The sequence below is a fragment of the Plectropomus leopardus genome, chromosome 1, assembly GCF_026936395.1.
Source record: "Plectropomus leopardus strain MGB_pleo_1.0 chromosome 1, ASM2693639v1, whole genome shotgun sequence".
Classification (NCBI taxonomy): Eukaryota; Metazoa; Chordata; class Actinopteri; order Perciformes; family Serranidae; genus Plectropomus; species Plectropomus leopardus.
In genome coordinates, this window is record NC_142176.1 from 24538965 (window position 1) to 24551752 (window position 12788).

Here is a 12788-nt window from a genome sequence, read left to right on the forward strand (position 1 = left end):
AAATAAGAAATACATCTCCCGTATAGCCTTTAATAAACTAAATGCTGCATTATTAAATGGAATAGAGCGAATTTAAAACAGTTTATGTATTATATTATCACAGTGATTGTAGCTATTTTGGGTAAAGCCTGAAGATATAGACTGTGATTTCATTTTTTCTACATAACTCAATTTTATTTGTAGTCTTATTTTTAACCCTGAATATTGATTATGCTGATATAAAAATACATTAATAAACCTGCAGTGTAAGTGGTATCTCTCAATTTCACGCCACATGTTTCATGCAGCAGCACGGCAAATGGGTTATGTCTCCATTGTTATTAACCTAATGACATATTTTTATAAAGATATGTTTTTGCGTATGAAAAGTATTTACCGGAGAGCATGCCCTTCATATTCCAAACCACCCTCTTGATTTCTGTAAAAGATAGACAGGAACATGGGCAGGATGTTTATACAGCAGAATGTAAACATTTTCCCTGGCCTTCTTTAAATAAAAAATCAAGCAAAAGCCCCGTTAGATCAGCTAATACTCAATCTGATGCGATATGCCCGTCTGTTCGCGGCATCCCGTGGAGATACTGGACGTTTTTACACAGGAAGATTGTTTGTGTAATGCAGTCATAATATTTACGCAGGGACGCAGGAGGAGTGAGGTGGAATCTCTGCCGAGCTGTGAGCACAGAAACTCGGACGGGGACTTGGGATCGACTCCTGCAGGCAGTTTACCATCGAATGATCCAGGAATGAAGGTAAAGTGGATTTAACACTTTTCAGTCACAATATCACCAGCAGAACTGTGGCCGCTTTAATTTAGTGCCACAGTGGATATTTGTTTAATGTGACACGTGTGTCTTATAGGATAATTAGAAAAACGAAGCCTTAATTATGCCTTAACCTTTACAGAAGGTTTTTGCTTTAACTGAGTTGTAATTCACTCAAAACAACATGCGCATCAGTTTCTGTTTCCAAATTCGAAACGCTTAATTTTGGACAGTTTTACTGGCTTTTACGCAGCTGTGAGCGAGAGCTACTGAAAGACGATCAGTCCATAACCTAAAACTGTTGACAGTAGATTGCTTATTGTTCCCTTGAGATCTCGATAGCTGCAGTCTGCAACCTTTTGCCTCTCCGTGGGTTCGTTTAGTCGAGTCTGTTGTTCCACTGATCTCTGTCGGCGTTAGTATTGGCTTATGATGATTACTGATTTTGACAGAATGGGAAATAACACCAGAGAAAATAGTGGATGAAAATATTTGCTCTGTGCGTAAAACCAGACAGTATTTGGAGACTTTGTTGTCTGTGCGTAAAGGTCACCAGTTGCTCTTATAGTATTTTTTCCTGTATTATAATGTAGCAATGTGCTTATAAAAAAGCGTTTTTAAGTAAAAAATGAATGTGTGATTGAAATATCAAACGGTTTATTGATTTTTACCGGAAATATCCAGTCCCTCCTTTGTTCCAGGTGGTTTGCCACAGAAAGCGAGAAAACCATCCACTGTCAAATTTTCATTGTCAACTCAAAGGTGACAGGCGTGCCACTGTTAGTTTTCGCTGTTGCAGAGGAGATTTAAACCCATGGATAAATGAATGTAAGTATTGTTTTAACCGGTGCCTGCTCGGCCACTCGCCTGGAGTGAGGGCCACACATTTATCAGTGTAGCAGACCACCCAGCGCGCACTAGGGGCAGGCGCGCTCCCGTCCTCCCTCTCTGCCCACTGCATTTAATTACCGCTGATGACTTCATTCCATTAGGGCGTTTTTTTTTTCTCACATGCTCATTCGCCACATGTCATGTTATTCTTTCTTTGTTTATATATATATATATATATATATATATATATATATATATATATATATATATATATATATTAAAAATGTGCATGTCCAGCCCCAGGCCGTAGTTAAAAGTTTACGCATCAGTGTTGGATGTTGATGCTGCTCAAACACTGCATTCTGCTTTCGTCAAGAGAAAGCTGCAAAAGTTTTTTTTTTTTTATTATTATTACCTCATATTTTAGTTTAAGATTCAATAGAATGTGGTTATCAACCGAAAATAACAAGCACTATCGTCAGAATGTGCTGATGTGTGTATGTAGCTATATTGTATTTATCCAGAACTTAAAAACATTTTTTAAAACGTTAGTTTACAATGGAGTAGCTTCTTTTATATCGTCGGTGGCCGCTTGCACTCGTCATTTCTGAAGCTTGAGTCCCCGGGTCAGAGCTTCCCTGTTGCTCCATCGCAGACGAAGTCATGCACTTTTCCATGACGTCCCATCATGAAATATTTGACAGCGCTGCATCCTCAGGAATGCTCGGCCACTTAGGTGGAGGTACACCGCAGAGTGCACAGTCCTGACAGGCTTTCCGGACTGTCTTACCGTTATTTAGTGCACTGAAACCAATTTTGAACCCTTTAAGATCACGCTGTTGCAGCATGCATCAGAAATGTACACATAAATGGTTTCTTATTGGTTACATTCTTCCGCCTGTCACCTCTTGTACAATGGAGCACTACAACAACAGGCCCCAAAGTATATAATTTAGGCCCTCTCTCGTGCAACCTGAACATTATTGTAAAACAGAATACTGTAATATTTACAGTACGTTCAGGTTTGTCTCGTGGCCCTTTTATGATGGTTACTCCTATCATTGCTCATTAAAATCTTGACATTAAAGACTGCGCTCTCTCAGACACTAAGACAACGTTCTTCTACATCATGTCAGCAAGTCACGACATGGTTAACTTCAAAATTATTGCTTATACCAATTAGGCAGCCCGGCGGATTATAGATCCAGCAGCTGCAGCGGTCAGTACTATAATTTGATTTGAGATTAGGATGGATCCAACGTGACTCAAGGAATTTTAAGTGTCAAACTTTTAGATAAAATGTTCTTTACAGGCGATCATCTCTGAGAGATAAGCCAGTTTCTATGCTCGGCGGGCCGCAGAGGGTCATAGCGAGGCCGCGGGGACTTTGTTTGGAGGACAGTGCGACAGAGTGATCGATCAACTGGCCGCAGACTCATCCGACTTGAACTTGAATCAGGTTTTGAGGCGGCACTCACATCAGTATCACATAATCGGTTATAGCAGAGCAAATACCTTTCCTAAATTAGATGTGTACCCTCTACGCATTTGATGTCGTGTGTTAAAACGGTTATTTTAATTTAATATAATAGCGAGATTTAAAAAAAAAAAAAAAAAGAAAGAAAATTCAAAGATCCCATTTTTTACTATTATTTCTACCAAAAGAAAAAAAATATAGGCTACATCTAAATCCCAGAAAAACGTTAAAATTCATTAACAAACATTAAAATTTATTTAAGCGGATACAAACGGGATAGTAAGGAGCCTGCTAAATGTTTTGCAATCTGATAGCAATTTTAGATCTTTTGGCAATAACATTTTTCTGATTTTATTCATTCTAATTTCTTATATTATTTAAAACTAAGTAAGTATGCAAAACAAGCATGTAAATAATGTAAATCTTAGATGCACACAAACAATTGGCGTTTTGCGCATGAAATACTTAAGATAAAAAAGTGTGCGTTTTATAAAATAAACCTATATCTCATATTTTATTGCAGGAGCTCTGAAACAAACAAATATATTGATCGGTTTTAAAATATATATCTAATTATTATTTTCATGACGAAACTAGCCTATTGATTTTATTAAATGATTTTAATTGCACATTTTTAGTGGGAGCACGACTTTTTTAAAATACTGTCTTTTTAATCGCCAAACAAGTAAATTAAAGCTGCCTCCTAATTGTTTTTCTGGCTCTTTGTCTCTGCAGTGTCGCCTGCAGTTCACTCAGAATTGTCGCTTTAATTGAAAACAGTGTAATGTCGAGGTGGGTACCCCCTCATCACTTTCCCTGCGCTGTAGGTGGCCGTGTATATTTTCGTTTAAGTGGTGTTTATGTGAACGAGAAAGGACGGGATTGCTAGCAGACCGCTGATTGCGCGCATTGCGTCTCTACATGGATCTGAAGTGTATTTGATGGGCACCACCCTCTCCGGTAATCAGCTGCAGCAGAAGTGCGCCCGATGACTTTTTAATTCTCTTGGCGAGATATCTGCCCCGTGCCCCGCTGGGTGTGTGTGAGTGTGTGTATGTGAAGGCACAAAGAAAAGTAATCCCTTAGCACAGCATCTCTGGAAAAAAGTTGATAAAATAACTGTTCCGGTAATTTTTATAACACCTTCAAAATCGATGTCATGGACTTAGGTCTATGGGATCTAATACAAACTTAGAGTTTCTAAATATCCTCCACTCTGAAGTGTCCCTGAGCATATGACACAACCAATATGACTCAATCGTTTGAAATGTCCGTGCGTCGTGGTGCAGGTGTTACAGTCTGATGGGACTTGCAAAGCGGTTATTAAGCTGATCTCAGACAGTTCAGTGGTTTTGTCGTTCATAGCATTTTATTTGTTTAAGAAAGTCAAACACGTGATGCGAGCAGATGATAATCAAATGTGTTTGTAATTTAACATACAGAGAACTTAATAACTTGCTTTTATAATAATATTGGTTTAGCTGATAATTTGCCATCGGGATGTTTTTACATTCTAAGAGTACATTCGTGCTCACAGTTAACAACTGAATAAATGCAGAATATACAACAAAAGAAGTAGGTAGAACTATATCTATATTTAAAAATTAACATTATATATATATATATATATATATATATATATATATATATATATATATATATATATAGAGAGAGAGAGAGAGAGAGAGAGAGAGAGAGAGAGATAGATAGATAGATAGATAGATAGATAGATATTCACTATTATACAACCATGCATACATTGTTATTGTTTATTTCTAAATTTAGACTAGTGGGTTGCACATCTAATGAATCTTTACTTCTTTTTTCTGTTCTTTTTTTTTATATCATAACTATAGCAGTGTAATGAGTAAATAATTGCCTGGAGTTTATTTCTCATTGGTTGACAGAATGCACGTGTCTGTCACCTGTCTGCACACCTGCAGCAACAGCACAGCTATCAACTGCAGACTTACAACAGCTTGATAATTGATAACTGATAGTTGTCGATGGTATTTGGATGTTGCCCACCTTGAATGGAATTGAGTTTATGTTTTCACTTTGAACGCGAATGTTGGTGGTTTATTTGAGTGTCTGATTAGTGTGAAAGTTGGCATTCTCAAAACGCATAAGATAATAAAATCATCAGTGTGCTGTAAGCTTGAGGTGATCTGGTAGTCTTTTGAGGTTTATGTCGTGGATCATTCAAAGCATTTTTTAAAGCATCCAAATAGGAGCTAATTAAATACATGAGTCATCTGTGCAAACGTTATTGTGAGAACCCCGGCCTCCTCAGTAAAAACTTCACATCGCCTCCCCGCAGCAGTCCCTGGCGTGCTATACTGTCAAATCCAAAATAGCCCACTCACATAATCATTTTCTTATTTCCGTATTCACCAGTTTGTCATATCTTAAAGCAGATTTAGTTCAGTTTTTTGACAGCTGTATGTTGAACGAAAACGTGCTCCTCAGACAATGATAAAAGAATAAAAGGCATGTGTAAAATTCTTTCTGGTTTATTTTGTGATCACAGGCACCACCACATAATTTGACATGAAGGACAGCAGTGGGGAGGATTTGGCAGGTCCAGAGGTTTTACAAATTCCAAACTGTCCAAATGTGGTTAGCACTTGCAGGGAAAATGTTCCATAATTTTCAATACCTGTACGGAGTAAATTGGTGTTTCAGCAACTTGGCAAGCTGTTTTCTGTGTAAAACAGGACACAACACCTAAAGCGTGAAGGAAAAAAAAGTTAAAAGAACGAAAGTTAGGATATTTTAGTTATGTCGAGTTTAAACGTAAAGGTTAAAACGTGGGGAGGAAAAGATGTGATTGTGGGATCAGTGGCTGCTATATGTCTGGTTAATAGAGAGCTTGTCTTTGTATTCATCCTCAATTTATACAGCAAAATTCTAAAATAGATTATGTACAATATTCCTTTTTAGGTTTTACAATGGTGCTTGGGGATTTATTTTAGGATACTTGGTTTGTTGACAACATTGTCAGTTATTGTTTATATAAAAAATAATAAATAAAAACTACAGCAACATATAGACTTTTTCAGGGACAGAATAGTAAAGTCCAGCTTATTTCCATTATTGTCCACAGTGTTTGTTTATCAGAGTTGACTAAATATTGAACGCCTAAAAAAGTTTCTCTTTCCTCTACTGCTGTGCTTGTGTCTGGTCTTTATATAGCCTATATATATATTGGTAAAGAATATGCAAAAGCAAAGACTAAAGGTTTTAATTTGAAAGGTTAAATTTATTTTTAATGTTGAGTATTTAAACTAAAACACTCTTGGATTGCTGCATAATTGCAAAACGGATATTTTAAATGAAAACTTTTCATAATTTCTTTTTCGATAAATAATACAATTACCTGATAACATATTAATCAAATAAGTCATTTAAAAAATAATTTCCCATTACAGATTACAGTTGTAATAATAAACAATATTACAATTTATAATTGTTTATGCATGTTGAGTTAAAGCAGTCATTTTCTGCTCCTATCACCTCGAGTTAAGTCCAGCTGTAACAATTAATATCGATTAAAAATATATTGTGCATTGCTATCCAGTTTTATTTATTACCCCCCCAAAATGCAGTGAAAACACATTAAAATGTTCCAGTAGATGCTTCATACACCGCCTCACTACTACTCTCTCCACTGTGGCCTTTGCAAGACTCGTTCCCACACAGTGAGTGGGAGCCTGTTTGGTGCCCCACCCTGCAGCCCTGCACACCTCCCAGGGCCGGTCCATCATGATCTGTCTGATGCAGGGAGAGACATCAATAACAAGAGCTGAAGCAGAAACCACAGTGGAGAACACAAAAGAGAGAGGGAGGGCAGACGCAGGCCACAACCGGCTCTGCTGCAGGTTAGCTCCTTTGATACAGCTTTAATGGCAGTTTGATGGGTGCACATGGGGCGACATGGATTTATACGTACGTGTTTACATGCGCGTTTACATAATATGTATGGTGTTTACGCGCAGCCCACTTATTCTTTTTTTCTTTACTCTGAAGGGGGATTTTCCTGTGGCAAGCTGCTTCGGAAAAAGCAATTAAGAATTCCCAAACAGTACACCACAATGGGAGATATCATTTGTGCAATGTGTGTTCCATGTCCCTCGCAGTTTTTGTCTGGAGTGGCTTGGCTATTTTTAATCTGTGCACAACCGAACCCACCTACAGACAAACCACAAATTGAATGAAGGGGGGGTGGGGGGTGGGCATGGTAATTGCCTATTGTGGAGCTCAAACTCCTCTGTTCTGCCATAAACAGCTTTGGTAGTTCACAACTTGATACCCAGTGCTCCAGTCGGTTTGAAATTAGGGCATATCCTCATTGTCTGTGGGAACCCATAGCCAGGCAGTGGTTGGAATCAGTCAGGAATGCTTTGGGATGGTAACTGGATTCGGTTGTAATGCCCGGCTCTTCACAGTGGAACACTAGGGTGGGAAAAAGGCCGAGAGCATTTCCTGAGTGGAGGGGGGTCCCAGCGAAGCATCACACGCATGGGCATCATGTGACAGTGATCCTGCCAGGTTTTAGCCTGTGATCCCAAGCGGAGAGAGGAGTGCAGCTGTGGGGGTGGTGTTGTGGGCAGTGCCATGGAGAGGAGAGGACAGGGAGACGCTGCATGGGGAAAAGGCAAGAGAGACACAAACACTAGCTGTTACAATGCATCCTGTCAAAGGATGAGAGAAGAGGGATATAAGTCAAAATTTGTCAATTTGATTTTTCTTTTTAAAAGAAATCTAGCAAAACAAATTGCCTTGAAAAATGTAAGTGGATATAAAATAATCTTCATTCACCTTTAATTTAATTGTTATTACATTTTTAAATTGTTGTCAAATTTTAGTTATATTCTCTTAATTTTGTTGAGTTGTTACAACTTAAAAATGACAGGTTTAATTAAATTAATCTCTTTAAGTTTTTGAAAATTCGGTAAACCAAGTTTACTGTGCTATAAATCTGTATTCTGCTGGTTGCAAACTAGTTATATTTGTATATTAAACATGTTAAAACAGAACTGACAGATCTCCTAAAATCATCATTGCCAAAAATCCTCTTTGTCATGAACAAGTTAAGTCAGACTAACTTGGTTTACTGATGTTACTAACACTGAGAAGGAACAAGCTAATTTCACTTGTAAGTAAATACAGCTGAATTTCAAGTAAACTTAACACTTAGATATAAAGTAAACCTAAATTAAGATTAATAGTGATATTTCCTTTCCTTTTTCAAGGCAATCGTTTTGCAAGATTATTTCATGTAAGATAAACTTGACAGATTTTACAGTGTAGTGCAAAGCTTCTGCCTTTCTGTTTATGTCACAAAATTTGAATTTATTCCTGAAATAACTTGGCATGTGCTGGAAGTTGCTAGAAATCACATTTGTGTATTTTTTTTTTTCTTCTGCCACCTATAGGGTGAAGTCATGTAATTTAGGACATCAGGTGAAATAGGACAAATAAGGCTTTACATCTTGGACTCTTTAAATATTGGCAGCCAGTCATCAAATATTGTCATGGGTTGTTGCTACAAATGTGATTTACATGAAACTACAATGATTTATTGATTTGAAATAACTGGTATGCAGGGAAAAAAACCCAAAAAAAACCAAAAAAAAACAATCACATGTCCCAGAAGCGGAAAGCTATGTTTCTAAATTATTTTTCTTAACAACATTTTTTCTACATAGAAATCAAGAAGAGAACCAAGGGAATAGGTTTTGCGTCAACATTTTGGGTGTGCATATGAAACAGGAGGTATGGGGGTCCTGTGCCTGAAAATTTTGAGCATCAGAAACTTAATTTCTTGCATTCTTCCTGAACAGTCTTCTGCTACTCTCATGTCTTTATTGGAGTGGGGACATATTCCAAATATTGACGGGGATGTATCCTCTGTGTCCCCAAATGAAATCCTCACCTGGAATACTCGATACTGGGGAGAAAATCTTTAGCAGAGTACGTTTGTGTTTCGATCTGACCGAGTTGACAGAGGTGAGCTGCTGTTTGTATCTCAACACATTATCTGCTCTATTCGCATTCATTCACATCCGTGACAAAAAATGTATTTATATAAATTTCAAGTCTAGGTAAGAAAATTATATTCCTGCACTCTATCTTTGACTTGTAATAAACTCAATTTAAATATGCAACATTTCGGTCCTCTGGCCTTCATCAGGTCAAAAAGAAGTCCCAAAGAAAAATCCAAAATACAAACAGACAACACCTTCTCAGGTGAGGTCAGGCTAATCAGACACCATGAGCTGTCCCTGCAGTCAGTCCATACTGTGTGCATTTAGGCATTTAGCCAATATGAACATTATGGGTAAGAGCTAAATCACTATAAACACTGGGTAAAATATAGTTTTAAAACAGTCTTTCCAAAACATCTTTAACATAAAAGTCGGGCTAATGGTAAATCGCAGGGCAAAAACATCACAATTACACATTTTTTTGACCACCTCTTGTATGCAGTTCTAAATGAGAGGCAGGCAGTCATAACACAAAGAATCGTAATTGACCCTGTGGCAGAGATAACACAATAAGAAAATATTTCTGGGAAAAATATAGCCTACATACAGAAAAAAACATTACACTAATATTGTTAAAACATAATTTCAATAGAACAATTTGGCTAATATCACAGTGAGGACTGTTGTGTTTGTAAAAACAGCTGCAGAAGTTACCATTTTGATGAGGAGTTACTTTTTTTCTCTCCACATGGCTGCCTCTTGCCTACATGCAGATGAATGTATTGGACACAGCCTTTGGTTTTGTGCGCCTGTAATGACTCCATGGCTGAATGTGTCCATGTATCAGAGCATATGAGAATGTTGCTGACTAGATATGTGTGTGTCCAGACTGCTGCTGGCGGCCAGACATTGCTCCCTTTGGCTTATGTAAATGTTGTGGCGATCTCTGGAGGAATTTTACCCTATAGTTGTCAAAGCGCTTTTTATTTCCACCTGCTACCGGCCTCTTTCCGTTGGTCTGCTCTATAACAATGGCACTGGGAAAGCTGTGGAGTGCAAAGTGATTGATGTTGGACTGTATTTGGCCCTTCTTCAGATTGGGGCCTGAAAGGAAGTGGCTGTCCCTCCCTTCCACCCCGACTACCCTGCAATAACGCAGGGCTCAAGAGGGCAAAGTGCTGATCAGGACTTTCTAAGACATCCCTTTTTAACAAAGTGCCAATCGGCCCAAAAGACAAGCTGGCGGCTGTATGTAAACAAGGTTTCATGAGTTATAAATCAATTTGCAACTAGAAGGAGCAGAGTAAAGTTAATTTATGCCACACAATTGAACCAAACTTTATCCCTTCCATCTCGTCTCTGACCATCACTCTTTCTCTTGTTCTGTCTGGGCTGAAAAGAGATACAGGCTCATCAAGACTGCATTCTTTCCATTTTGCTGAAGAGCAGCGTGGCAGAGAAGGTAATCTATCACCCAAGTTGTCTTTCTTTCTCTCTCCCTGTTCCTAACTGTGTTTCTCTTTCTCCTTCCTCCAGGCTGGAGTGGGCAGGCGTGCGGCTTTGGCCACAGGAAGCTGTGAATTCTTTGGAGAATGGAAGATGTCTTATGGGGAGACATACTGGCCTCCACCCACCCACTCACCACCCCAAAATGACACCTGACCCCTTCATGTGTTTATATCAGACCATGGAAGTGAGAAATAGTGATGAGTCACTCTGGCTGTGTGTTTACACTCCAGAGTCACGCAAGGAAGGAAATCAGCCACGGTCTGCTAAAAGTGGCGAGGTGAGAGAGAATAGCTGCAGTCCCCCAGAGCTGCAGTGATTTACCTCTCAGAGCCAGAATTTATTTCATGTCATCCACGCTGCGAAGACTTTAGACCAACAGAAAACAGCAACATTTGCAGCGCAGTGGACTGTTGTCAAGGAACAGGCAACTCTGACTTCGGCAAGGGCCAAAACAAGAGATAGTTACTGAGGAGGAGGTGTCTGTATGTGCATACACTTTATATGTGAACTGAATGTAACAAAAAAGTTTCACTCTTATTTGAAAAGAAGCTTGGTGCTTGATGACGATACATTTCAATGTGTAATTCAGCTTTTAGAAAAAATGTTATTCTCAGTTGCAGTGAGAGTATCTAAGTGCTTAATTTTATTTGAAAAATTTAAATCATTAAAACTTTAGTTACAAGGTTCTCACAAAACAATCATAGTATTTGACTTTTCTTCATTACCACTGATATACTATAGTGACAAAATAAAAAACTTCAAAGGTTCTGTATGTAACATTAGAGGGGTACGTGTTCCAAATATTGACGGGGATGTGTCCTCTGTGTCAAAGCATCAATACAGCAACAAATATCTCTAATTGCTATGTAAAGATGTAGTGGCGTCCTGAGCAGAGAATTAAATCTGAGCTTCTCTGTTGGTCAGCCGGTCCAGCGGTGTCCGCGTGCATGAGTCCTTTAGTGTGTGTATGGCACTAGATCATTGTTGCCACTTTTACTGCACTCACACAGCAGTTACTGCACATATCAGCACAACTTTGTCTCAGAAACATTGCGTCCACCCTCTTAGTCCCCCTGTTAAACACTGTTAGCTCTGTCAGCACTGTTGCTGTTGTTTCACATTGTTTATAGAGTTAGCACCATTAGCTGCTAGTTGCCAGTTCAGCCTGCTCCATGTTAAGAAATGTGTCCAGACATTTCATAAGCTTTCAATTCCACCTAGAGCCCCTTTAAATCAATTAGTTCAACCACAGTTCAAATTTCTGGATTTCCTGCAAAAGGAAATTGTAAAAAAAAACAAAAAAAAAAACCAACAAAAAAACAACTTAGACACAATTTATGGAAGAATGTTTATATAATCACCTTAATAGTTTATTTTATGATGTAAAAAGTGGATTTTGTTAAAACAAGCCAGGACGAGTAACCCCTAATGAATCTGTGTTTGTAAAAAGATTTTATAAAATACCAAATACGTGGCCTGGAGTGTTAAAAATAGACGAGTGAAATTTCAAACTAATATTAAAAGAGGTAGACATTAAATTTTCAGAATCCTTATCTTACAAATCCCCCAACAGTTTGTGCATCAGTTTATATTGGCAATGAGCTTTACAGGTTACTATGTACTTTATGGCCTCAAGAATACATTATTATGAGAATAATGATGAGAATTTTCTCATTGTATTGTAAAACGTGTGCATATTGCTTGTGTTGTGGATGACTTTTTTCTCAATGTAATGTAAGGTGTGTTTACTGCGGCTACGACCAGTGTTTCAAACATTGTGTGTTTGTCGTCTTCCACACTGAGCGACTTCATATTTTAGATTGCACAACTGTTGTTTTCAAGAGGCAGCTGCAGTTACTGTAGCGGTGCTCTGTAAATAAAAGTGACACTTTATTTCTCTCCATCATTACATTGGTGCAAGTAACTTCATTGCCGACTGTAGCGAGTATCCTGTTACACACCCCCATACACACCGCCACAATGAGAGAGTCAGCAGCTCTTATTTTGGCTGATCTTTCCTGAATTGTAAGTCCTGTCAGGGGCTTTGATTGATAGTTGTGTTTATCACCATATTATTAAGTAATCAGGCTCCACCACAGCTGGGCCTGAAGCTCCTTAATTCCAGCTAAAGCACACGGCTTCGTGCTAATTAAAGGTTTGGCGAAAGTGTTTATTTTTGTGAATTTTTTAAAAACAATATATAGTCTGTGTTTTTAT

The 12788-nt window shown here is 38.2% G+C and overlaps 1 long non-coding RNA gene across 1 annotated transcript; it reads left to right on the forward strand.

Moving 5' to 3' along the window:
- Positions 1-369: 369 nt before the first annotated feature.
- LOC148190420 (uncharacterized) lies at positions 370-12477 on the forward strand. Its single transcript, XR_015776764.1, has 2 exons — positions 370-752; positions 10599-12477. It is a non-coding gene; the product is annotated as an uncharacterized LOC148190420 (long non-coding RNA).
- Positions 12478-12788: the final 311 nt, after the last annotated feature.